The sequence below is a fragment of the Canis lupus genome, chromosome 35 (genome assembly GCF_048164855.1).
Source record: "Canis lupus baileyi chromosome 35, mCanLup2.hap1, whole genome shotgun sequence".
Taxonomy (NCBI): Eukaryota; Metazoa; Chordata; class Mammalia; order Carnivora; family Canidae; genus Canis; species Canis lupus.
Genome location: NC_132872.1, coordinates 20258541 through 20285577, shown reverse-complemented (window position 1 = coordinate 20285577; position 27037 = coordinate 20258541). Strand labels below are relative to the sequence as shown.

The 27037-nt window shown below is 36.5% G+C and overlaps 1 protein-coding gene across 4 annotated transcripts in view; it reads left to right on the top strand.

Annotated features, from left to right (window-relative positions):
• ALCAM (activated leukocyte cell adhesion molecule) overlaps window positions 1–27037 on the top strand; it is a 211876-nt gene that overhangs the window by 118348 nt on the left and 66491 nt on the right. The window lies entirely within an intron of this gene.

The window sequence follows — 27037 nt, the reverse complement described above, 5'->3', positions numbered from 1 at the left end:
TTATTTTTACCAGTGAATTATTTTTGTGCTATCTCTCTGAGCAGTGTATAAGACATATTTATTTATTTAGTTGCTATGCTAGGCTAAGATTCAAAATAGGTTGCTAGTGAGGAAGAAGATTTTTGCCTAGTTATGTAAGAGTTGTATCTATAAAGCGAATAAAAAAGGAAAGCTTTCATTTAGGGAAACCAGCTAAGATTCAAGAGTCATACATTTTGGACATGGAATAACTACTGAAAAAAAAAATTGAACCATACAAAATTGTGAGGGCCCATTGAAAGAGGGCCACCTCCCAATTTACTTTTCCAGTTATATTCATCTCCCAGTTGCTCATAGAGAGGTATGCCCGAGGGAGGATCCAGGTAAATTAATACTCTTTATTACTAATTAGGGTTTAAACTAAATCCCTATGCAATCTCAGCTCTTGGCTAGCTGAGCTGGACTTCCGCCTAATGGAGTGTACATCTAACATAAGGCCCAGACTAAAATCTAATTTGTGGGGTCAATTCCTGTTCCCCTTTTCCTGGTTTATGTCGTAGGCTTGTGAGAAGGAAATGAATATGTTCCCCTATTAGCAACATGGAGCGAGTAAGAGAAAAACCATGCAAAGAGGACAAATAATCTTAAGAGCTGTAGCAGGTCCCAAGAAAGGGACCCTGGAAGCAGAAGAACTCTTAATTTTTTGTTTCTTTTACTAGAAAGCATGATCCCTTACATGATCTTGCCTTTGCCATAAGTACTGACATTAATGCTTAGTCTTAAGTTTTTTTTTTTTGTTTTGTTTTTTTAAGATTTTGTTTATTCATGAGAGACACAGAGGGAGAGAGGCAGAGACACAGGCAGAGGGAGAAGCAGGCTCCATGCAGGGAGCCCGACGTGGGACTCGATCCCAGGTCTCCAGGATCACGCCCTGGGCTGAAGACAGTGCTAAACCGCTGAGGCATCTGGGCTGCCCTATTCTTAAGATTTAAGCATGGGTTCAGAGAAGGAGGTGGAGCTGAGGGTTTTATGCTAACCCCAGAGGGGAGACTAAAGATGTACAGAGTAGAGAGCAAGAGCAGCTCAGGAGAGCTAGTAATAGAATAGGGAAAGATTAAGTTGCTGGTTTAAGAAGAGTTCCTAGACTGAGCCTGACTGTATGCATTTCAACAAAAAATAAAGCAGAAAAGAAAAAGAAAAAAAAGAACTGAGGTACCATCACTGAACCTGGATATGTGATTAAGAGAGAATAAATCATTTTAATGCTTGATTATTGTGGTAAACCAAATCACCTCACCTCTGTGGGCTGCAGTTTTCTCTTCTGCAAAAGGAGGGAAGCAGGTTGAACTGGATGATTTATAGCATTCCCTAAGGGTTTAAAAAAGCCATGATTCATGGTTCTAAATGGAGTTGAATCTATTTATTATCTATTTATCCACAACGAATTTATTTTATCTCAGAGATTTTTTTCACAAAGATAACGTTTTTGCTAAAAGTATGTCCTGTAATGAGGATATTCCATGAAGGTAAACTGAGCAGTATTAAGGGGAAAAATTTAGATTCAAGAACAAAAATCCTGGCTTCTCAATAATGAAAGTCATCATTGGAGAGCCTTTGATTGGAGAGTATTATGTTTTAAATTGGTGCTTCTCCAACTTAATGTGCATATGGGCACCTGAGTGGTGCAGTTGGTTAAGTGTCTTATTCTGGATTTCAGCTCAGGTTGTGATCTCAGGGTCACAGGATTGAGCCCTACATCAGGCTCCATGCTCAGTGCAGAGTCCATTTAAGACTCTCTCTCTTTCTTTCCATCTCTCCCTCCTCTGTGCTATCTCTCTCTCTTTCGAATAAATACATCTTAGAAGAACTTAATGTCGCAGAAAGATAAAATGGAGATATTGTCAAAATTTTGATTCAGTAGGTCTTGGGGATGAGGGTGGTATTGAACTTTTTATTTTTAACCAGCTCCCGTGTAATGTCAATAAGTACCTTTTTTTTTCATATCCAAGTACATATTATATTCTGATGGTTTAAGGTAAAAAAAAAGTAAATCCATGTGTACCATATTTACTAAGCCAGGTTTTTACAGTGATACTCATCAGGACTAGCTCTGTATTTATCCCTTAAGCAAAGAGGAGAAAGTGCTGCCAGGACTTCGAGAATGAAAAAAAAATCAAGAGTCTACTGATTTAGGTTTTTATGTGAAAAATTAAAACTGATGGATCTTACATCTCAGTTGTCTGATTCTCTCTTAGGATTTAGTTCATTTTAGTGGAAGACAGTTTAGATATGGCAAGGGCATTAAGGGTAATCATTAAACCAGACATGCTAAAGAAATGATGGTTGACGGTGATGAAGGAGATTAAAGAATCAGAATTTACAAAAACACAGCAATCTAGAAGGCACTTAGTGGGTGGTCCTGCACATTCAAACAACATAGTATCACCCAGGGATTTATTCTCTTAAATAAAGGACGATAGTTATGACCCTCATATCATCAAAAATAGGATGGATTATGTGCAACATATTACCAAGTTGGATGGATAAATCAGTGGAGTGTTCAAAGCATTTTGGAAAAATTGCCACCCAAAATGTCAAAGCCTGCTTTGTTAATATCACTTTATAATTAAATGGCTATATTTTAGTTAACTTGAAAATTTTCTCATCCAGAACATTTCATTCCCCAGGGAAAAATAAATAAAACAAGTGTCAGTGTAAATATATACATTTATATGCTGCCTTCAGGCATAATTCAATCCATTTTATTGGACTGAATATAAACTACATTCTCTGAAGACTGTGTTGGCATAGTGTAAAGACTTATTACGGTAAAAAAAATTTTTGTCTGGGTATTTTTTCCCATACATCACTTGAACTCACTCAGCTGGGTCACCACCAAATGATTTTCACCTGTGTTATTTTTCACATTCCAGTCGTTGCGCCAATAGCACTTTAGAAGTAGAATTAGTGCTGCTGCTATCATTTTCGACCACTCAGATCTGATTACAATGTACATTTTAAGATGTTTTGTTTCCCTAGTCAAGTAACGAAGGAATTCGGAGAAGTGAGGCTCAAAAATATATCTCAGGCTGCAAGTGGCCTCTCCTCTCAAAAGTTTTCTTTATTGAGACTTTCTAGGTCACAAGTGTCTTCCTTATTTAGACATTGGAGTCAAGTTTTTATTATCTCACATTTCTTAAATACCAAATGTTTGAGCTTCTTCTGTCCCTAGCCTTTCACAAACATTCAGTTGATGCCTTAGAGCTAGAAGAGTGATGCCAGGTGACCAATTTGGATAAAATTATTTTAACACTTAACAAAAGAAATCCGGGAAATAAAGATACCTGTTCAGGTTTACTTTGTGACACCAAATCCTCTTAGCCTATAGTACTTTTGAAAACGGGAGTAAAGGTACTGTTCTTTCTTAAGTACACTTGTATCCTGTGGATCTTTATTTCCTGTGTATTTTCTGTTATTTGAGATGTAACTCTATGTATGGTGGGGGTGGGGGGGCAGTGGTTGAGAGGAATGGTTGAGAAGAAAGCGTATAGATTGGGATTTAGGATTTGGTTTCTAAATGTTCTCTCCATGTGCAATTAAATTAAAAATATACTTCTATTGGACTGCTTCCTTTTTCATCATTTACTGAATTGAACTCAATAAATCTTGGATGTTCTTGGCACTTTTTTGAATACTATTATCTTTGACCCTGCATGGGCTCCCATAAATGAAAAGTGAATTTCCAATATCTGCAGTTTCTACCTAATATTAATCTGTAATTTGAATACAAATCAATAGAGAATAAATCTCCAAGGAAAAGCCAGTTTGTATCCGAATAATACACACTTTCAAGCATCATGTATGCTTGTATTTACACTCAGGACACTAGTCTATTAAGGGATATAACAATGCCTTATACTGAGAAGATATACTGAACATAGCTGAGATATTATGGGAAATCTACCTTGCCATTTATCAATCTCATGTAAACCAGAAATTCCATCACCTGTGCATATTTTAAATAGTTAAAATTATTGCTGAATAGGCTTTTGGTCAGATAATACTATTCAATCTATTGATGAAGTAACCTCTTCCCATGGCATCCTAAAGAAAAAAAAAATACAGAATTTACAAAAAGGAGTCATGATCGCAAATGATTATTTTGGTAGACCTTTTCTATCGATGTTTCTCATTATTCAAGTAAGTTTATACAGCTACGCATCAGATGTATAAACATTTGAAAAAGTTTGCCTGGGAGGAAAAACTAAAAAGTGATGTACATAAAGTTGTTGGAGGGATGAGATAATAACCCCCAAATACCTTATCATACTTTGATTTGTTGTGTTAAATAACAGAAACGTGTTTTTTGCCTAGATTTGTCTATAGAAAGTTTTTTTTTTTTAAGATTTTATTTATTCATGAGAGACATGGGGCGGGGGGGGGGGGCAAAGACACAGGCAGAGGGAAAAGCAGGCTCCATGCAGGAAGCCCCATGCGGGACTCGATCCGGGGACTCCAGGATCCCGCCCTGGGCCGAAGGCAGGGGCTAAACTGCTGAGCCACCCAGGGATCCCAGAAAGTATTTTTATAACCAAAATAGAACTGTGAATTTACATTTGATTTGTAAAGTGTCATTAGTCTCTGTTTGTTTCCCTTTAGCAGAGTATATGTACAGTGTATATGTACAGAGTATATGTATAAATATTTTCAAACTGTAACCCAGAATATTTCAAACAATTTTGGTAGGTAGCCTATTTGAATCAACATGGAAACTCTTAGAAGAAAAATTAAATAATAAGTTAGTGATACAATGCTATCATAAATTAGAAGTGAAATAGATTGTTTTCTTCGTAAGGTGTTAGATTTTCCTGCTGAACAATATATTCGGAACTAGGGGAACAAAAAAAGGAAAGGAAAGAAAAATGAAAAAAAAAAGCAAGGAAAAATTGAAGCATAGAGATATAGTAATTGTACTGTAAAAACTCCCTTTTTGCAAATTTGAATTCTAACTTGACTTCAGTGAAGCTTAGCAATTTTTTTTTAAAGATTTTATTTATTTATTCATGAGAGAGAGAGACAGAGACAGAGACACAGGCAGAGGGAGAAGCAGCTCTATTCAGGGAGCCTGACATGGGACTCGATCCCGGGTCTCCAGGATCAGGCCCTGGGCTCAAGACGGCGCTAAACCGCTGAGCCCCCAGGGCTGCCCGAAGCTTAGCAATTATAAGTATTCTCCTTGATACATTTTAAGAACATTTCTAAATAAAACAGAATCATTGTTTTATTTTTGTGGTGTTCTTGGTTTTGCAAATTAACTAATTAGTTTAAAATTTTTGAGGTTCTATACAACATAAATTTCAAATTAACTGTAAATATTAGGTGTACGCTTCAGATTACTGTTCTCAGCACTGTAATATGGAGGAAGCACTGTGGTGAGGAACTATAAATTGTAGAAAATTAACGTCAACTGGCTGGGATGGCCTTGTGCAAATCAGTCATTTCCCATCTCTTATTCTCTGATTCTTCATCTGACAAATGAGCAGTGTGGATATGTACTGGAGGTCAGGGTCATGAAATAATACCTACGTTGTAAGAATCTATTAAGTGTAGGACCACACTAATGTCAACAAAATAGTAATAATAATGATAGTAATAAGAAATTAATAACATTTATGGAGCATTATTCTGTGGTGCCAGGCTCGGATAAGCAGAATACTGACCCCACTCGAAGATGTCAACATTCAGGGCACCCAGGTGGCTCAGTCAACTAAGTGTCTGCCTTCAGCTCATGTCACAATCCTGGGGTTCTAGGATCAAGGCTCTCATTGGGCTCCTTGCTCAGCTGAGTCTACTTTTCCCTCTGCCTTTATCTCTCTCTCCACTCATGCTCTCTATCTCTCTCCCTCTCAAATAAATAAATGAAATCTTAAAAAAAAAAAAAAAATCAACATTCTACTCCCCAGAACCAGAATCCAAGAGTATGTTGCTTTACATGTCAAAAGGGACTTTGGGGATGTGAATAAAGATATGATCATGCAGATGGAGAGATTATCCTGGATTTCTAGGTGGGTCCAATCTAATTTTGTGAGCCCCTAAATAAGAGCAGAAAAGCTTCTGTGCTGCCATAAGGAAAAGGTATAGTATTATTGGCTTTGAAAATGGAGATGCACAAGATGAGGAATGTGCTTCACAGCTTCTAGAAGGCAGTGGAAACAAGGAAATGGTTTCTCCCACAGAGCCTTCAGAAAGGAACATAACCCTGATGACACCTTTGATTTCAGCCCAACCAGACCCATGTCAGACTTTTTACCTCCAGGAACTGTGAGATAATAAATTCTTATTTTGGAGCCACTGTGTGGTAATCTGTTACAGCAACAATAAAAATCCTCCTGTATCAGGCTCTCCTCTATGGTAATTTAAATGAACCCATTCTGGCCTCACAACGACCCTAGGAAATAAGACCATTATTATCCCCAGTTTACACATGAGGAAATTGAGGTTTAGGGTGTGTGAGTAATTTCTCAAGCTCACAGCTTGTAAATGATAAAGCCAACATTTGATCCCAGGACTATTTTGTCTTACTAAAGATGATGTGTTTTAAATCCTCCTATGTATCAAAATCATTTAAGAGTTTCCTGTTCATTTCCCTTACTGTGGAATGAAACCATTTTCTTTTTCTTTTTTTCCTTTCTTTTCTTTTCTTCTTCTTCTTCTTCTTCTTCTTCTTCTTCTTCTTCTTCTTCTTCTTCTTCAACGAATTGCATGCTGGAAAGAAGGGCCAGTGAAGGTATCTCTGTGAGGATTTGAGGTTTTTTTAGAAAAAGATTATTGCATACTTTATGTAAAATTAGTTTTATGTCTCTTTCTAAAGTCATCAACTTTATTTTTCTTGTAATCAGAATGATTTACTAGTATTTTATGAGAAGAATAAAGCATGACATCACTAATCTGATATATTCTAGAATGTAGCAAAGGATCTTTTGTTTGATGATGAAATTTCCTTCCTTCCTTCCTTCCTTCCTTCCTTCCTTCCTTCCTTCCTTCCTTCCTTCCTTCCTTCTTTTTTCCTTTCCTCTCCTCTCCTCTTTTCTCCTTTCTTCCCTCCTTTCTTCCCTAAATAACTCATTTACTTAAGAAGAAGAGAAAAATATTTGATCCCTCTTTAAAAAGGTATGTTTAATGCCAGTTTGCCAACCACAATGCTTTCTTTTTATGCTTATGATCCCCCTATATATTTATCTTCTCTTTTTCTTATTGCTATTCCCAGATGCTTCTCTTCTTTTTTGTGCTTTAAACCTTTTCTCCTTCTTTCAAACTCTTTCCTTCCTCTCTTTACTTATTCAGGTTAGGAGAGGTTTTGTTTTGTTTGTTTTGTTTTTTGCCTGAGAGCCTTGAACATTTTACATCCTCTACATCCTCTTCATCAAAATAACACCACTTCTTCCTTAGATGGTACCTAAGGTGATGAGCTCAAGATGGGATCTCTTTACCACTGCACCTGACAGTACATTCCATTGTCAAAAAACTCAAACAACCAGAAAGTAAGTTAGTCCTTTGGTTTCTTTGAAGCTTCAAGCTCTTGAAGCCACTTAGGGGCTGGCGGTAACCCAGTGTCTGGTTAACATAGTCCAGAAATGATCTACAGTCAAAAAAGACATTTGGTGTGGAGAGCAGGATAATGAACATGGTGAAACTTGTTTTGTTCTGTAAAGGAAGAAAAAAAAACCTTGAAGGTGGGTATAGACAGAAGATGAATCTGTGGGAGAAAGAGCCCTGATTCAAAAAAAAAAAAAAAAAAAAAAAAAAAAAAAGACAGACTCAAACTAAGACAATAAAAGAGTGAAAACCCCAAACTTTTTTTTTTTTAATTTTTAATTTAAACTCAATATAGTTAGCATACAGTGTGTTATTAGTTTCAGGGGTAGAATTTAGAGATTTATCAGTTGCATATAGCACCCAGTGCTCATTACATCCCATGCCCTCCTTAATGCCCACCACCTAGTGACTCCATCCCCCCACCAACCTCCCCTCCAGGAACTCTCAGTTCATTTCCTGTAGTTAAGAGTCTCTTATGGTTTGTCTCCCTCTCTGTTTTTATCTTCTTTTATTTTTCTTTTATTGAAGACACCAAACTTAAAAAAAAAATAAAACCAAAAAGCAAAACACACAACATGAAAAAGAGTTTATTTTTGTGTGAATAACCTAAGCTTGTACTCAAAGTATGCAAGCAGAGTGGAATACATTTTACACAGCAAGCATGCAGAACCAGTTTAAGTCTAACATTAGCAAACAAGATCAAAGTGCCATGACTCCCTTTGGCTGCAAATAAATGATTAACTGAGAATGGGGTTGGTGGTTCTACCTAAAGGTACAGGAAAAGTTAAAGGCATTGAAAATCACAGAATTACAGAACATGTTTTAAGTCAAACAATGCCTACAAATTTGTTACAAAGGAAAACTAAACTGTTTCTGCTCTCTCTCTCTCTCTCCCTTGTTCTTAGCCTCAGACAACTGGTTGTTCTTAAAACCTAAATACCTCCCTTTGTTATCAGCTTAAAATTTTTAGCAGAAATGCTGATAGCTTTCTTCTAACTCCTTTTTGAAATACGAGGATTTTGAAGATACCCAGTCTTTTTTTTTAATTAGAAAAACTTAAGGGAGCTATGAAAAAATAAATAAGATATATTTTCTTCTACATATGAAAGCATTGCATAGCATAACAACAAAGTCCAACAATGCATTGCAATTTCTCAACATTGAATAATACTTGTCACATTGAGAAATATATTTAAATTTTGCAAATCAAGTGAATGATTTCATTTTCAATGATTTTAATTTATGTAGAAGTACGACACTGCTGGTATATTTTCATTACAAAACAATATTTTATATTACTGTGTTTTCTATTTTGTCTTAATGCCACTGAAATGGATTAATAGTTTTCAAAACAATAAAAATTTTTTAAAAAGTTATTTTTGTTCCAAGAATTTACAAGGAGTTTTGCTTCTTATTTTGTATGTACAAAAAAAAAAAAAAGGAGAAAGATCGATAAGGATAAAGGGAAAGGAGAGGAAGTGAATACTTTAAACATTATTACCCAAACGGGCTTTTAAAAAAGCTTTCTGTTCTCTTGAGTCACTACAGAAGAAATATATATTTTATATCTTCCATTGTCTTCAGTTTTGTTAGATATGGTATACTAGTTACCACCAACATCACTCTGCACCCCCGCTCTCGTTCAGCATTCGCTATAGGGTCTTTGATTTTTAACCACATTAACAGAGCAGTGACTGAGATAGATAAGGCTGTCTTTAAGTCAAGTTGTGAAGGAATTTATTATTAATAGAAGGGGTCCTTTCCAAGAGAGTACTTCTTACCCTACTCAGTGAGGTTAGATATTCTAGTTTCCAATTAACAAAAATCTGTGTGTGGCTCTGTGTGTGTGTGTGTGTGTGTGTGTGCTTATGCCAAAAGTATAAGGAAGAGACCAGAAAGAGCAGTGAAGAAATGTGGTAAAGATTAGCCCTCAAACATGAATGCCCTGAATAAGTTTTTTCCATCCCCTCTTTTACTCTGTGATGGCTTTCTAACTATTTCTAGTCTTGAAAGGAAAAGGTCTCTACCCAATTTTTGAATTGAATCAAGGATAAAAAGAAAGTTTTATAGTATCTGCTAAGGGAAAGAATTCAAATAAAGTGTACTTTCCATCTACCCAGAGAACCATGAGGGTGTTTTTGTTTTTATTTTCTTTAAACAACAATGAATCATTCTCATTAGGAAAAGGGGACTTTTAAAAGGTCACAGTATATATTCAAGATAAGAAATGATTTCTCTTGGGGTAACTGGGTGGCTCAGTGGTTGAGCATCTGCCTTTGGTTCAGGTTGTGATCCCAGAGTCCTGGGATCGAGTCCCGCATCGGGCTCCCTGCATGGAGCCTGTTTCTCCCTCTGCCTGTGTCTCTGCCTCTCTCTTTGTCTCTCATGAATAAATAAATAAAATCTTTAAAAAAAAATAATTTCTCTCTAGACACTAAAGAGAAAAGGAGGTAGAGAAGGAGGAAAAGCATTCTCCAGCCATTCTAGATAATAAGTAACTTTATTTAAGCTCTCTGTCCTTACAGTTGAATCTGGATATGTCAGAATTGATCACCACTACAGTTTACATTAACATGAAGAGTATAATGCAGGTTTCATTTTTTAGAGAAAATTACTGTCTAGATATGTCTTGTGCTTTAGCTATCCCCTCCCACATACCTTTTAAGTGAAGACACCAAACTTTGTTAAATAAAATTTCTTTAAAAATAAATGTGCTCAGATGATCTCCTGATGTCTACATTTCTCACAGCATGATAAACACCCATCAAAGTTTTAGTGACATTTCCAGTTTCAAAAATTCTGTTCTGCTGTCACCATAAATGCATACATACTTGATAAGACCATGTCCCAATTTTTTGTTTAGAAGATATGATCATTGACCTCGTATGTTGCCAAACAGAATTTTCTTGGTTCTTACCATTTGAAAGGGATGATTGAACCTTCGTGAATACCTACCATGTGCCAGAGTGTTCGATGTCCAACATTCATTATTTGCTTCATGTTGAAAGGTACAATTATTTGCATTTTACAGATTGTGGAGAGTCCTAGAGGTTAAAAAGTATATATAAGATCATACAGCTAGGAAGTCATGGTGCTAGAGTTCAAACTCGAACATTTGTGTACCAAACCTCTGGGTTTCCCCGCTACTCTATTATATTTTGCCTCACTATTCACTACTTTCTGGTGAGACAAACTAAAATGTACAACATCAACATTAACTGAGAAGTTTTGTAAAAATTAAATGTGTGAATACTGTGCTAAGGAACTCAGGACTTAGGTTCTGAATACTAAAAGAAGCAGAAGCACGATCCGATTTGTCTTAAGTTTGAATAAACTTGTTTCCGGCATGCTATGTTTATCAACCTGTTTTGTGTGAGTATGTTTGGGTGTGGTGTGTGAGTGTGTGTTCTAATTATCTCTCTGTTCACTAGTATAATATATGTTTATTTGTCTTGGATCCGTATGATATTAGTTTTGTTCTATCAGTAAAGATTCTAGGACTTTTGTGCCTGAACCTGGCGGCAATTGGTTTTGAAGGAATCTTCAAATCTCCTAACTGTAAGACCCCCAGAGGCACAGAATGATCTAATAACAAAACAAAAGTTCCAAAGTTCACATAGAAACATTAATTTAACCAGTAAAATGACCCCTTGCTAAATCCTTCCCTGTTGTATTATTCTTGAAAACAAGAATACCATATGGGATGCGATACAGTGCTCTTAGAATTTTTCCCATAGATTTAGTTCCATCACAAACTGCTCTAAAATAGAATGAAACAGTTTCTCCAATATATTATATAAATATTAACATCTTTCAGGGTTTGAATTGTATGGATGTATATTCAAGATGATGTGTTTGTTCAGTAACAAGAAGGCACAACGTATTTCCCCTTTCTTTAGGCAAATGAATGACAATAAATTATGATAGTATAATGTCACAAAATTACTTCTGAGTTCCTAAGAGTAGCTAAAATGTACCAGCTGAATTGAAGTGTTGAAATCACTGCATAAATCCAAGCAAAGTAGGATTTTCAAAGCCATGTAGAATGGAGATTCCATATCTTCGATGTCGAAGAGTTAGAAAACTAAAATGTGCATATTCTTCATACCCTCTAAGAGTAAATGACATTAGGTAAGAGGAGACTAAAGATTGATAAGTGAATTACCAGTTAGACAAAAGATCAGACTAGGATGTTAAATTTTAGATAAGAAAGAATGTAGAAATGATGCAGATTTTTCTTCATACTATAATATTGTCGGTTCAGTAAATTAGCCCAGTGAGAAGGCATGTTTTATTAATTCTTTCTAAATTCCCAGCCAAAAATCTCACATAACTTTAACATAACTTTGATTTCCAATCATGCATAGAAAAGTCTTTTAATCCCATCTTGCTGAAAAAAATGCTTTTTGCCTTTAAAATGTGTTCTATAAATTTGTTTATTTCTATCCTTCTATATGCCAATTAATTTCTGTTCATTGATTGAAATCTTCTGGGGGCGGAGAGGTGGTTGGTTGATGTAATTGACCTATCAGTGTAAATGCAGTTGATTAAGTAGGGTAAACATTAGCAGGGATGGCAAGCAGAACCAAACACACTGCCCTGTGATCCCCTGGCAGAAACCTGATGTGATTTCTAGAGAACGGCAAGTTCAAATATGGCTACTCCTCTCTTCTACATTCTTCACCACTCCAGCCTCACTTAACTCTAGCAATTCCCAGGGATAATTGCTTTTTAAAATGGACTTTTGGAGCTACTGTACTAATGAATACTGGTCTTTAAATTAATATAATATCTCCTGTCTTCTCATTTCCAATTACTTTACCTAACAATTGCTCTGTTTTCAGAATCCATTGTGTGTTGTTGATTGGCTTCACTCCTAGACTACTCAGGGTCCTCATTACAGGTTTTATTTAGGACTCGTACCATTTAAAATCTCTCAATTTATTTCTTAGATGTTACACGCAATTTACCAGCACAGTTTTCAGATTAATTGACAGTAGAAACTGTTCTCCAGAATTCTACTTCTCAGGCTAGATATGTGAACCATCATGAATATATGTCATGAGAATAAATCTGCAAATATTTGAGTCAATTTCTCCAAACCAAAGGAAAGGTATACTTTACTTTTTTGTTGTTGTCACGTATAAACATGTTGCAAAGTGGTTAGGTAATAAAGAGCTAAATTAGGTTTTCTAAAGTGAAATAGACAACTATTATTTCATAATATTATTCAAATGGATTATTTTAATCTCTAAGTCATTGCTCTATTTTCTTTGTATTCCAGTGTGATCCTTTGACAAACAAGAGAATGAACTAAAGACTGTAATAGGCAACTATTTTTTTCCTATTCTCAACCCCTATGAAGAATAACAAGTCGAAGCATTCATTCTCTTGGACACCAAAATATTTTATTTTAATTGTGTTGGTTGGTTGACAGTGAAGTATTTAGGGGAAATAGTAATAAGTTTTTGACTCACACCATCACTTAGAATAGAAGTGACCAATTTACCCTTGCCCTGCTGCTGGAAAGCTAGAATTGAAATGTCTATGTTGACTGAACCATAAACTAATTACAGTTTATATTAGATGGGAGAAAGCTATACAAAAAGTTGCCATGTTTCCTTAATACTAATATTGCAAAGAACAACTAACTTTTCTTCTAGTTTTCCCTCCTTCCTCCTTCCTTTCTTCCTTTCTTCCTTCCTCCTTTCCTTTTGCTTACTTCCTCCTTCCCTCCCTCCTTTCTTTTTTCTTTTCTTTCTATTTTAGGATTCTGTATTTGCAAGATACACGTTTAGTGTATGGTTGGGTGGTCTAGATGACATTTAAAAAAATCAATGTCTCGGGATCCCTGGGTGGCGCAGCGTTTTGGCAACTGCCTTTGGCCCAGGGCGTGATCCTGGAGACTCGGGATCGAATCCCACATCGGCCTCCCGGTGCTTGGAGCCTGCTTCTCCCTCTGCCTGTGTCTCTGCCTCTCTCTCTCTCTCCGTGTGACTATCATGAATAAATAAATTAAAAAAAAAATCAATGTCTCTTAAAATGTTTCTTCTCCAACTTTAGAAACTATGGGGAAAATACTGATACAGTATTTACAGTTTAATAGTGGGAAAAGCAATCATTCTATTTCATACTTCTTTATGTCATGTCACAGTACACACATTTGAAAATATATTATCTTCATCATATTATTTGTGCCCAATTTCAAAAAACTTAGTATCTTTTTTTTTTTAAACTCAGTATCTTAAAAATACCAAGGTGATATAGAGCAAATGCATGGTGTGGTGTTAATAAAGAGAATATTGGATTTAGAATCAGAAGAATTGTTTCCTTAACTCAGTTCTGCCATTAACACTAAAAATTATCCAGTCCTTAGCCCCTTTGGTTGTATCACAAGTTACCTGCAGTGAATAATCTTTAAGATTATTTTTTTAAAGGGTTATTTTGCATTCTAATGTACAAAGTCTCTAAATCACTAGACATTTTCTTATAAAAGCATAATAACAGGCATATTTCATTGAGCCAGAGTCTTCTTATCTATCAGCATCAACCTTTCAGAGCCCAGTCAAGAACCCGTGGGAAACAGAGGTTCTGAGCAGCCCAAATAAATGCTGATGTCCATGAACTAAACCTTCTTCTTAAGGAAACTCCTTGGAGTCCTCATTCCAAGACTGTTTACTCTTTAAATAGAATCTTTTTTTTTTTTTAAGTTTGATCATCTTGTTTTCAAAGGCCTGGCACTTTAGTGGCAAATTGGAAAAGGACTATAAGGCAGGCACAAAATGGAACAACGTCTGTGAAAATGCTTTGCAGGCTCTGAAGTCCCCTGCACGTGTGAGCTGTTCCCAATAACAAGAGTGACAGCTGACAGGAACTCTAAGAGAGAAGATCAATCATTTCAAACAAAACACAGCAATTGCAAAATCCTGTTGGGGCGGGGCCCTTTAGTACACTGGCAAATCGGTCTAGTCACTCGGTAGTTCCCAAAATCCTCCCTCAGTTACAGCATAGAATAAGCTTATAAGAATAACTGAGTTATCACAGAGAAGTTCATTTATATTCTGAATAATATTTGGTTTGAGATATGACGAACTTGGAAAACACATGTTTAAAGCACTGAATAAATGTTACTTATATTATAATTTGATTTGAAGTCAGGAGACTAGGCGATGCGGTACAGATGTTTTCCATCTAAAAGAATTAAAAATCTATATGGTGCAGAAGGGGTACCATTCTTTTCAATTACTTAGAAAACTACATCTAAATAATCTTGAATACATGGAATATTACTCTAATTTTTAAATGTACTTAATTTTTTATTAACCATAATGGAAGTAATTAAGATAAAGCAATAATAATTCATTTTGTTCCATATTGAAACAGAATGATTCTATGCTTGGCTCAGAATTGTCTGTGACATGTTTTTAAACTCATGAGCTCATTATGATAGTATTATTGGAGCTCATATGATAGTATGATAAAGCATGGTATATGCTAATATTCAAAACATATTACACACTGAAGCAATGAAATAAAAATTTTTAATAATTCTTAAATGATAGTGATTAACCAATGGAAAGCAAACTTGAGTTCCAGCTAAAAATACTTACCAGTGGATACAGAGATAGAAACCAAAACCAAAGTTTGCTCATTGTCATGTTACTAAATATTCATTGGAAACTCCAACAGCAATTTAAGCTATAAAATGAAAATTAAAAATCTGATATACTTTTTAAGCTTTTACCAGTCCAGACTCAAAAGTAATATGGCTTCAGGGTCCCTGGGTGGCTCAGTCGGTTAAGTGACTCTTGATTTCCGCTCAGATTCCAATCTCTGTGTCATGAGTTTCAGCCCCACGTTGGGGCTCCTCCATGCTGGACATGAAACCTGCTTTAAAAAAAAAGGAAAAAAAAAAAAGTACTATGGCTTCAAATCTATAGTACTGAAATTTTACTATATGTTTTTCTCATATTTAGAAATGTGAATCTTAGAATATTTAAGCCTTGTTCTCTATCATATTATACATGAATTAACTAAGGCCCAGGAAAGCAAGGTCACAATGATTTAAAGATGAAAAAAGAACTCCAATATTCTTTTAACTAGGAGTCATGAAACTGATATTTGATACTGAGATTTTAATAAAGATATCTTATTATCTGTTACATAATATCAGTGGCAGACATTTTAAGAGTTAAGAGCTTGGTGGACATGACAGTCCATGATTCTGGAGGCTTGAAGCTATAATTTTGAAAATCGGTTTCTGGTTGGGGCATGTAAGAACACACAAAAGCAATAGAATGGTGAATAGGAGAAAGGCCATAAGCTGGGAAGATGCGGGTTAGTGGGATGGATTGACTTCTAGGCAGACCAGAACACAGATTGCTCAATTACCCTTTGTACTGCAGGGTAAGTCCATTATGCCAGAAGCTGCTGACCTCTGGCTACTAGCATCTTTCGAAAGAGATGTTGGTAAGGCATATAAGTAATATATTCCACTCTCGCCCTGTAGAGGAGAGGCATTGTGCATCAAGTCAAAGACATTCACCAGTAACCAAAGGTAATGGCAAAAGTCCTTGGCAACCATCTTTGGTCACACCTCACTTGAATTGGAGTGTTTAAACAATAATAGCACTGCAGCTTTATTTACACTTTATATCAGAGTTTTGGAAACACATCTGGAGTCCCTAATAAATTCACAAACTGCTCTTCAAAAAATTAGCGTTTCCTGAAAAGCACAATATTGTAGGTATTTTTCTTTTACATTTCATCTTGTGCTTTCTTTCAAATCGGTAGCAAAGCCTAAAAAAGTTAAAAACAATGGTTTTTGTTTGTTTGTTTGTTTTAGATATTACTTATTCACAAGAGACACAGAGACAGAGACTGAGACACAGGCAGAGGGAGAAGCAGGCTTCTCGCAGGGAGCCTGATGTGGGACTTGATCCCAGGATTCCAGGATCACACCCTGAGCTGAAGGCAGATGCTCAGCCAATGAGCCACCCAGGCGTCCCCAAACAGCAGTATTTCTTGAATTTAAGTTCTAGCTTTTGGCTTTTCTCTTTCTGTAGTTCTGTAGGGTTTACTGAGAAGGGCTTGCTGTGTTAAACCCCAAATGCATGTTACATTAATAATTTGTGTTTAGAAATCCAGGCACCTCATGCCACCAGCTAATATTTGCTTTGGACTGTTCTAATTTGGTCTCAAGGTTTTCCAAAGAACTAACACAAAAAGGCAGCTTTCCTATCTGCCTGGTGAGCGGGTGCTTTCACACATACTGTGTGATGTGCTTCTGCAGAGACCAAGTATTAGCCAGCTGTTCTTAGCTATGTTGGGAAATGTGAACTTTGTAGTTGCACAGTGCAGCAAACTAACTGAAGCCCATGTTGTTTCCACTTTGGAAATGTCTCCTCTTCACGGTGCTGCTTCTTCATATATAAAACCTAAACATTTAAACTTTCTAAAAGGGTTCTCTTTCTCTCGTCCCTTTGCTGGCTGGTTATCCTCCACACCACTGCTAAAACTTTCCAACAGCAAAGATCTGACCACTTCACTGCCATCTTTAAATGAAAGCAACAACCAAAACCCATTTATTGCCTCTGTATTCCTTACAGGATACAGTCCAAAGTCTTTAAGCTACTATTTAAGGACTTTTAAAGTTCTTATCTGCACAGCTCCCTTCCCAGCTGGATTTCCTTTACTGTCTCTCACGTGTCCTAAACCTCAGCCACACTGGCCAAGACGAGTATGAAGCCTTCATTTGCTGTTTCACCTGATGAAATCCTTCTCTGCAAAGAGCAATATGAATGTCCCTTCTGGGAAAGCTTTCTCCAGTCCATTCAGCTGTCTCTCCTCAGCTTCTACATTTAATGCACAATGTATTTTATTCCACCAAATAAAAGCCAAAGAAATATAATAGCTATCATTTTTTAAGTTTTATTGGGGTATGATTGACAATAAAAATTGTATACATATAAGATGCACAATGTGATGTTTTGATATCTGTATATACATTGTGATTATATATATACACACATACACATGACATTACATTCAAGCTAATTAACATCCATCACCTCACATAGTTACTCTTTGTGTGTGTGTGTGTGTGTGTGTGTGTGTGTGTGTGTGTAGCATGAGAAACTTGAGATCTATTCTCTTGGCCCCTTGGCAAATTTCAAGTATGCAACATATATGTATTAATTATAGTTACCATAGTATACATTAAGTTTCCAAAAGTTACTCATTTTATAACTGGAAGTTCATACCCTTTGACCAATATATCTCCACACCCCCAGCCCAAGCTCTAGGAAACTCCATTCTATTCTGTTTCTGTAAGTTCCACTTTTTTTGTGTTTGTTTTTTTCTTTTAGATTCCAAATCTAAATGACATCATGTGATCTGTGCTGTCTTATTTCACTTAGCATAATGTTTAGATGCATCCATGTTGTCACAAATGGCAGGATTTCCTTCCTTTTAAAGGCTCAATCACATTTTATCGTGTGTGTGTATATATATATATTTTTTAAGTATATACACACATATTGTTTTCCATGATGGCTGTACCAATTTACATTCCCACCAACAGTGTATGAGGATTTCATTTTCTTCACATCCTCACCAACCCTTATATTGGACTTTTTTAGTAATAGTCTTCCTAACAAGTGTGAGGTGATATCTCAAGGTTTTGATTTGTATTTCCCTAATGAGTAATGATGTTGAGCATCTTTTCATAATAGCTAATATATATTGAGCACTTACTTTATGAAAAAACACTATTTTAAGCAGTTACATATTATTGATTTATTTAATATTCACACTAACTGTACGAGTTTGATACTATTATTGCCTTCCATCTTATAGTTGGGAAACGTGAGCATGTATAGGTTAAGTAACTCTGGAAGTCACCTACCTTCCTAGTAATATGGTTTGAATAATACCCATGCATCTTGAGTCTAGGGACCATGCCATGAGTGCTGTGTTGTGCAACTTGTTTCATTTCATATGCCTCTTCTAGATTTTAATCTTTTTGGAATAGATAACTTATTTATGTTTGTATGCATAGTAGGAATATAATATTTGACATATTATAGTTAATCAATAGTTTTATGTCCAATGTATTTGAATTAATATGAAATGGAATCTTTTGAATTAAGAAAAATTTTATTTTCAAAAGCTTATAGAAATAACTAAGGAATTATGTAAGGAACAATTAAAGAAAAAATTCAGGAATGTTTTACAAAGGTCAATAGTTAAATACTTGTCTGATATTAATGAGGTGTACCCTATGGCTTTTAATATTTAGCATATACTTTCTTATAGTTTCTCATTTATATCAACAGTGTTGAATAAATGTTTAGCCCATATTTACTATAGTCTGTTCTTCAGGCATAGAAGTTTTCCATTGTCAATAGATTGCACTGGCTTTCCCATATATGTCATCATAAATTGTCTTATAGTTACAGAAGCTTTAAAATGAATAGCACACTTCCATAATGATCACTTTCTGATACATGTTTATCAGTTATTTTCATGAACCGTATGTGTTTGCCTTGGGTGACTGTTGGGTAAGATGTTGTATTGGAAATTTTCTTTGTAGAATAGCTTTTGGTTTTTTGCATTAGAAGAATCAGTGGGTTTAAAAAAAAAAAAGAATTTATTTATTTATTTTAGAGGGAGAGTGTGCATGCACAGAGTTGGGGCAAAGAGAGGGGAAGAGAGAATCTTAAGCAGACTCCATGTTCATTGTGGAGCCTGACGTGGGGCTTGATCTTCAGACCCTAAGATCATGACCTGAGCTGAAATCAAGTCGGATGCTTAACTGACTGCACATGCAGGCTCCCCAGAATCCGTGGACTTCTGAATAACAAACTGTAAAGCCATACTGATTCTACCTAGAAAGTATTTAATACACACTTGCTGATTGAACATGTACCATTGATCGTATTTGTATATTGAGGCTGCTGACAATTCAGAAATGATAAAAAGGAAAAATTTTGAAGTTGATACCAGAGATGTTCTTTATCATCTGTTCTATATACACAGAGAGACAGAATTGTGGCTAAAGAACACGCACTTAGAGCATATTCTTATAGGGTTCTTCAGGGGGAACTAACTTAAAAATTACCATTGGATTTTCTTTTTTTTTTTAAATATATATTTTTAAATTTTTATTTATTCATGATAGTCACAGAGAGAGAAAGAGAGGCAGAGACACAGGCAGAGAGAGAAGCAGGCTCCATGCACCAGGAGCCCGACGTGGGAATCGATCCTGGGTCTCCAGGATCGTGCCCTAGGCCAAAGGCAGGCGCCGAACCGCTGCGCCACCCAGGGATCCCCCATTGGATTTTCAAACAATGACACAGCCTAAACATCTCAGTCTTTTTTATTTGCTTTGTTTGTTTTCTAATTAATTATTTATGAAAGGGAAAGCTTTAGGAGTTCTTTCAGTTATAGAACTCAAGTGAAATTCATGGGGCACCTGGGTGGCTCAGTGGTTCAGCGTCTGCCTTTGGCTCAGGGCGTGATTCCAGGGTCCTGGGATCAAGTCCTGCATCAGGCTCTCTGCAGGCAGTCTGCTTCTCCCTCTGCCTATGTGTCTGCCTCTCTCTTTGTGTCTCTCATGAATAAATAAATAATATCTTTAAAAAAAAAAACCTCAAATGAGATTCATAAACAAAAGACACAATTTAAAGCCTTGCTAAGACTCTTACAGCTCATTTTTGTAACCCGGCAATCTTTTAATGTATAGAAATAATGAACCTTTTTTAACCTTAATGACATTATGGTCTTTCAAAGCTGTTGAAAATAGCAGAGCCAAAGAGATAATAAAATATTCAGTTTAGGGGAATTTTGAGTGTCATTATCTCCCTGAGCAGTAACCATGAACAAATGATCAAAGACATTGTCTCTTTTAAATGGAAAGAGGAACTGAATGTATTAGCACCTCAGTGGGATTGGGAATGTGTGGGAAACATAATCATAAAACAACAATTGCTGGGCTGCAGCACGGCCAACCAGGACACTCTGTTCAGCAGAGGTCTTGGTGTTGTCGGCACCTGCTGATATCTGCCTGGGAATTCAGCTGCCTAGACTGAGATCACCTTTGCTGGTGGCTGCAAAGCTTTGCCCTTGATTTTTTTTTTTTCCTTCCTTCTACCATAAGCAAGGGAAGTTAGGTAAGATTGCCTAAATATAGAATGCATTCCATAGGCTGAAGAAACTATGTGCATCAAATTTTTTAATAGAGTACATTTTCTCTGTTTTAGGTTTACAGGAAAGTCAAGTTCTCACCTACTCCTTCAACACTTTACAGCCCTCAGTTTCCCCTTATTAACATCTTGCATTAGTGTGGTACATTGTTACAATTGATGAGTCAATACTGATGCATTGTAATTATTAACTACAGTATAATTCACATTAGGATTCCCTTTTTTTTTCCTGTATATTTTATGGGTTTTGACAAATGTGTAATAGCTTGCATTCACATTATCAGAATAATTTTACTGCCTAGGAAATTGTGCTCCATCTGTACTCCACCTGCCTCTCCCTCCCTTCCTCCCTTCAAACCCCTGGCAACTACTGATCTTTTTATTATCTTCACAGTTTTGTCTTTTCTATCATGTCATATAGTTGGAATCGTGCAGCAGGTAGCCTTCTCAGTTTGGCTTCTTTCACTTAGCTGTATGAATTTAAGATTTTTTCATGTGTTCTCATGGCTTGATAATTCATTTCTTCATTTCTTCTTTCATTGCTGAATAATAGTCCATTTTGTATGGCTGTCACCATAGTTGATTTATCCACTCACCTACAAAAGGTCATTCTTGGTTATTTCCAAAATTGAGTAAGTATGCACAAAGCTGCTGTAAACATTTATGTGCAGTTTTTTTGTGTGTGTGAATTTAAGTTTTCAACTCACCTTAAAGTTGTAATTCTGAAAAGTCTCTTATCGAAGAGACTTAAGTTGGAAAGACTTGATATGAACCCCAAACTTTTCATTTTGTCCATCCAATAAATGTTTCGTGGTGGTCTATTATTTCTACTGTGCCAGGTACGTAAATAAAGTGCTATTGTGCCTGTCGACTGAGTGCCCCGTCTACATTAAAGAACCCTATCATACTTCTGGTTCCTTAGCTGGAAGATGTCTACTTCAGTTATTTGCCGTTTTCTATGTTATTTTGAGAATTGGGTGAGCTATCATGAATAGGATTCAGTTTATTCCTGGCAATAAATGGTCAACTGCTACGCAACATCACGTTGAGAGAGAGATGATCAAATATATTCATTTGTTTTCTTTCTGGTCCCTCCAATCTATAGATTTTTTAAATATTTTAAGTCTAAATATGGTAAACATCTTAATACTTTTCAAATAATATTCCCAAATTGGCCACAGTATAAAATGAAATAAAAACATGTAATCATTTTCTGCGTATCTATGGTGATGAGAACTGAACATGAGTTGAGAATTAATTTGAACTCCAGCTCCACTACATACTGGCTTGGTCATGTACAGTTAGTGTCTTGGCTTTGCAGGGTGAACAATATCTTATCAGCAAAATGAGGCATCATAATATTTGTTCACAATAGAGGCTTATTTGCTTATCATACAGAACTTTTGTGAGACGCCAATGCAAAATGCACAACATGTATAAAAGAAGATTGCAAACTACAAAGCCCTGTTAAAATGTCCATTATTGGGGCACCTGAGTGGCTCAGTCAGTTAAGCATCTGATTCTTGGTTTCAGCTCCGGTCATGATCTCATGGGTCATGGGATTGAGCTCTGTGGCTGGGCTCCCTGTTCAGCAGGAATCTGCTGTTTATCCCCTTTTGCCCCTCTCCCCACTAGTATGAGTTCGCTCTCTCTCTCTCTCTCTCCCCCTTTAAAATAAATTAGTAGATTTTTTTTAAAAAATTAAAATGTCCATTATTTCTATTATTGCTCTAAAGAATCTTTATTTTTAATTTAGCTAACTGCCTACTAAATCAAGTATACTTTTTTATTCACTGCATCTGTACTGAAATCCCAATTTTCTTTTTTTTAAAGATTTTATTCATTCATTCATTCATTCATTCATTCATGAGAGACACACAGAAAGAGAGAGGCAGAGACACAGGCAGAGGGAGAAGCAGGCTCCATGCAGGGAACCCCACGCAGGACTCGATCTTGGAACTCCAGGACCATGCCCTGGGCTGAAGGCAGGCGCTAAACTGCTGAGCCAGCCAGGGATCCCTCTGAAATCCCAATTTTCTTGAATCCAACAGTCTACTAATGTTAGAGGGTCAATATAGTTGTGTTCTGGCTAATTTCTCCCATGTGTTACCCAGGATCCTTTGAGAAGCAGATGTAAAAATGGGCTGTATTTGTAAGGAATGTACTAGGGGAAACACCTAGGTGAGAAAAAAATGAAGAAGGGGCTGGTGGTCGGGCACAGTCATCAGAGTGCAATGTGAATCTGTCTCCAGGGGAACGAGAGAAAGAAGATTGGGTGGACACATTAAACACTGTTGTATAGTCTAAGGAAGTTTCATCAGGGAAATGGATTCCTTTTTTTTTTTTTTTAATTCATGAGAGACACAGAGAGAGAGAGAGAGAGAGAGGCAGAGACACAGGCAGAGGGAGAAGCAGGCCCTATGGAGCCCGATGTGGGACTCAATCCTGGAACTCCAGGATCACACCCCAGGCCGAAGGCAGATGCTTAACCGCTGAGCCACCTAGGCTTCCAGGGAAATGGATTCCTTGAGCCATAGTCAGTCCTCAGAGGAGTCCCTTGTCTCCAAGAACCTTATCTGCCTTCGTAGCCCTACTCTGGCCAATCTTGAGCTGGCAGCAGCACAGAGAAAGTAGGGCCTCACCACAACCTGATGGATCTTAGAGCCCAGCAGCTGGGGTTCTTGGTAATTTACATTTACTGTGGCTGGAGGGTCTGCGAGGTATGTTTTCGTGTCCATCACTGTTCAGTTTTCCCTTGAATGATAAAAAGAAGCACTTACTCAGTTGATGATTAACTAAGAACGTGAAGTGGGATGCCTGAGTGGGTTAGTGGTTGAGCATCTGCCTTTGGCTCAGGGTGTGATTCTGGAGTCCCGGGATCGAGTCCCACATCAGGATCCTTATATGGATCCTGCTTCTCCCTCTGCCCGTGTCTCTGCCTCTCTCTTTCTCTCTCTGTCTCATGAATAAATAAATAATCTTTAAAAATAAAAAATAAAAAAAAGAATGTGAAGCTGTGAAACAGAAGTAGGTGAGATATGATGCAAACTTTAACAACCGTGGAAAACCAACAATGCAGGCAGGCACTGTCTCAGTCTATAGAAGAGCCATTTTTCTGCTGTAAGAACTTTTCATGATCTAGGTTTTGTTTTGTTTTGGGGGGATTGCCTTGTCCATGATAGTTAGTCTTCCAGAAATTCTCCTGGGGTCATTTAACCATTTCCTAAATTACAGCATAAGTATGGCTTATTTTTAAGTCACAACTGGCCTCTGGTACTCTAAGGCGAAGCATTCAGTGAGTTCAAATCTTTGGGGGTAAGGGAAAGTTTCAAAGCTGGAGGCAACTTCAGGTCCAGATTTTACAAGATATTTAAAGCATTCCTCCACCTGACACCCTTAGAAATGATAAAACTACCTTTCAATACAGCTTCCTATATTTTTCATCTCTACTCATTGCCTTCCTAAATTATCTTGTTCTCTTTCCCACTTTTCCTCCCACTCATCAATTAAGAATAATGACTGTCAGGGAAAATGGAATATATGAAAAGTTATTGTTAATATTAATAGAAGACAGCATTGTCTCTCTAAGTTTATGCATTCCTGAGTTATTCCGTTGAGCTCCCACCGTGGGCAAGCCATAATGGGTATTGTTTTGCATGCTTACTTGGTCCTTGAAGTGACACAAGATCTATCAAAGCTGGAGATGATTTCCATTTCACATAACATATTATGTTGTTTTTCTAAGCGTGCACAACTATTTGTTTAATTTTACAATTTTATCTTTCTTATGGCTTTAATCTCTTAAAAAATTGCCTTGGACAAAAGTCTCTATTTCTCCTTCCTCCTCAAAACTAGAAGACGAGATCTTACAGTAATCTGAGTTTAATTCTTAAAGAAAGGGAAACATGCCATAGAAAGCCATCATTTATTTCCTATGACCTTACCTTATATTACAGCCCCTCTGGGAAGACATCAATTAAAAGCATGAAATTCACACAAATTTAAACCTCAGAAATCAGCCAGCAATCTGCACCGAATCTGTGGGAAAACCTGTTAAATAGCTTTTTAACCTTATTACTTGACACGTTTGATTGTACAAATCTATTTCCTCAGGAGACCTAGGCAATGCTAATTGGAATTCGTGTGAGGAAAAGAGCAAAAACCTATTTCAACCTATGTAAACATTTTTTGGTACCAAATTGGACACTTGATATAGAATACACCAGTAGCAAGCATACTGGACAAGATCACTCAACCAATCAAGAAGCAAAAGTCAACTACTGTGCTCATTCAGTAGCCTTCATAATTTATTTGCTACCCCTGGTTAATTCACTACCTCGATTATAAAACGAAATTCTCCAACACCATTGAATATTAATTGAAATGCTAGCGAAATATAATTAGCACAGCTGTTATTAACAGAAGCTCTCTGTGAAAACAATGATGATCTTACTGACGAAAAGTCTTTCTGATATATTTTTCCTAAGGCATTTGAAGAATATTAAAGCTATTAGGAATTTGTTTGGGGGTTTGGAAGTGTTATCAAGGACAGCTTTGATTTTCTCAAATCAAGAGTTCTTTTTGTTGTCATGGCATTAAATTACTTGCAGAAGACAAATTTATTATGTCACAATAATTCTGAACCCTCTCTGAAGACAGACTCTAGTCTCAATTCCAAAAGTTTCCATTACTTCAGATGATGCAATTAAGGTCTTTTGTGAAACGTCGTGCCTGTTTTCCTGTTGATAGTGTTTTTCTACAGATAGTGTTTTCATGAATACAGTACAGTTATTGTTCTTGTTAAAATAATGGAATTGTATTCACAATTTCAATACAACTTATAAGACAAAATGCACAGAAAAATGTAACTTTTCACCATGCAAATAGAACTGATAGTCTGAATTAGTTAAACCTGGACTTTCATGCTGAGGAAATGTTCAGAGCAATGGAGCATAAATATACTCGTCTCTCTTTTGCATTATTTTAACCTGGAGGAGTGTTCAGATATTGATTTCTTCCATCTGCCTCTTTAGTTAAGCTAGTTCCCAAATGAAGTCCTCAGAATCTGGACACAGACAATGCAGGTAAAAGGGGAAATTGAACTGAGAGAGGGGAGCAGGAGGAAAATAATACGTTACCAATTTTTTTCATTGTATTGACTAATTACATGAGTGGAGGACTCTCTTTACATAAGCATCTTAAAGACACAGCCTCAAGTCCTAGGTGTTTAGAAATATGAGACTAAAGAAGAGTCAACTTCATGAACTTCAACTAACAAATTATTCATTACACAAATGTTTTTAATTTTTACATTGAGCAAGTTATATATTATAAAAATATGTTTAAACATTCTCCTGTTTAGTCTATCACTATGAATGTCTATTTTAAAATAAAATATAGGATATTGTTCTTTTCATATATAAAAGTAAAAATTTCAGGTTCCATGTCATCTCTCTGCCCCCACTCCCCCTCCCACACATACAGAGCATGAAGTTTTCTTAAATGTTTTTATTTCATTTGTCCCCATGAAGGGACTAGTGTTTTGGCATTTTGGCATAGACCCCATAGGCTCATCAAAAACTCATCACTGGAGAATGATGACTTGGTAAAACAAGAGAGTCCTCTGTGGGACAGATGTGTGGAAATCCCAGTCTTAACCTCAGAGAAAGGACATGAGAAAAGTTGCCAAAGAAACCCCAAATCCTGGAGATTTTAGTGACATTTCAAATGTCAATCTAGATCTGTACACTAGTTTGCATGTATGTTATATTTCATTAAAAAGTTGTTATTTTTATTTATTTGAGAGAGAGAGAGAGAGAGTAGAGTGAGCAAGAGAGAGAGCATAAGCGGCAGAAATGGAAAAGGAGAAGCAGATTCCCTGCCTGATATTGGGGCTTGGAGGGTGCTCAATCCCAGGACCCCAGGATTATGACCTAAGCCAGAGGCAGACGCTTAACCAGCTGAGTCACCCAAGTGTCCCCATTAAAAAGTTTTTAAAGTAAAAATAGCAGTTTTTTTTTTGAAGGAGGGCAATTTTAAGATACCAATTTCAAAACACTATAGTAGCACTCATCCCCACCTCAGTGGGATTTCAAAGGATAGTATATGGTTTTCTGGAATGTTAAATGCAGAGAAAAGAATATGGGCTCTAAGAGTATGATCTTACCGAGTTCCTTTCGATGTAGTGCAATGGAGCTTTATTTTACCCATGATTACTGAACTCCTAGAGCCTTCATGATGTTGCAACAGATATCAAA